This window comes from Gracilinanus agilis, chromosome 2, assembly GCF_016433145.1.
Source record: "Gracilinanus agilis isolate LMUSP501 chromosome 2, AgileGrace, whole genome shotgun sequence".
In the NCBI taxonomy this organism is placed as follows: Eukaryota; Metazoa; Chordata; class Mammalia; order Didelphimorphia; family Didelphidae; genus Gracilinanus; species Gracilinanus agilis.
Window position 1 is genome coordinate 557,247,365 of NC_058131.1, and position 1,823 is coordinate 557,249,187.

Sequence of the window (1,823 nt, forward strand, 5' to 3'; positions counted from 1 at the left end):
ATTTCCAAAGCCAGTCAATAGCCTATCAACATCTAATCCAATCTCAGGTTGGGCCTAGTGAGGTTAACCATCTATCTTTCAAGAGTCCCAACCTGAGCAACTGTTAGAAGGAAGCAACTGACAGGCTTACCAACCAAGCCTGTCAGGGAAAAGAGGGCTGGATTACATCAACAGCTATTGTGAGAGGAGTGGGTGTTCTTTCTTCAGCCAACTATAGCTGGCTTAGACCCTGGGCCCCTGATCCCTTCTTCCTTCATACTATCCCTAAGATCTACATACCATCCATCCTCTAATATCTAGAAGGAAGATCTCTAGGGAGATAGTAGTAATAGTAGGAGATTTTATATATATATATGAAGATATCTATCTCTACTTATTTTTTTTAACACAAGCAATGCAGTCAAAAACCTTTTTACCCATCAGAATAGACTTGTTCACTATTAAGGAAGTCCAATAAAATCATGAACAGAATTTATCTAATAGCCACAAACACATTAGCTTAAAAATGATTCAGTGTAACAGAAATATATTGATGAGATTAATATATGAACTTAAAACAGCAAAATTAAATCATAAAACAACAATCAGCAAAATACAATAAGATACAGAGACTTTAAAAAAACAGTGGTCTGAGGAGGCTTAAAATTCACCTCTAGGTTCTTTTAAAAGTTCCATTCAAGTTCCTTTTATCTGAGCTCTGCACTGAGCATAGTGTGGATGACCCTCATAATGAGTATAGTTCAGAGGTTGGGCAGGCCCAAATGGTCAGGGTACATAGGGGGATGAATCTCTCCCCTGAGTCTCAGGCAGAATAATCGCAAGGAATAGTAGGAAGAAAAAACATCTCACAACTGGGGTCTTTTTGAAATAGGTAATGCAGGCCATGCTTACCATTCTACTTCCTGTTTAAAGAGTAAAAGCTAGGGCCCACATGGAAGCCAATTGGGGTAGGGGTGTAAAAAGTGAAATTTGGGAAATGTATAAAACTACATTTCCCGTGATCCAACATGGTCCAACTGATTTCCGTCTCCGACGTCTTGACGCAGGGGAGAGCTTAAATCTCGTGGGTTAGGAGGGAATGGTCTCTTTTGCGAGTAGGCCATGGCCAGGAAACAGGAGACAAAATGGAGGCGGCAGTTTTGAATGCTTACAAGCGCGTGGTCTAATGATTTTATCTATCAACATGGCTTTAATTAAAATACTAATTTATATATTTATACAAGCATTTATCATTTTTAATATTTATAATTTGGCAAACCAGAAGGTCGAAATTCGAACTCTAAATCTTTCAGATAGCCTAACGATAGCCATGCCTGCTTTTTGGCCATCTGGCTCAGCTCTTTTGAGCACTTTTTTAAAAAAGGAAAGTGGCTTTCCTTGCCATGCTTTTGCTAAAAGCAAGAGCACGTTTTTGCCTCCAGTAGGACTCAGCCGGCCAGTCCAGCCCAAGCCACCTTGGGAGGGAGGTCAGGCCAGCCGATTCTGGCTTTTGGCTTTAAACTAAAATCCCGGAGCCCAGCCAGACTGTCTCTGCCACTGATCTCCATTCCTGCCGCTGATGCTGCTGATGCTGCTGATCCTGACCGATTCCACTCCAGAACCCCGAGCCCCAACAGCGATGACCTGCCACCTTTGCTGAGATCGAGACCTCCAGAGACTGCTTCAGCTCTGACGCAAACCATTTGGGTATATTCCCCTTTCTCTCTACTTTCTTATAGGAGACATTCTAGCCTTCCCCGTGTTTCTCTAAAGACCTAATTTAGCCACCCACACAAGCTCTACCTGTGGGATTTTCTACAATGACCCGACACCACGTGGACCTA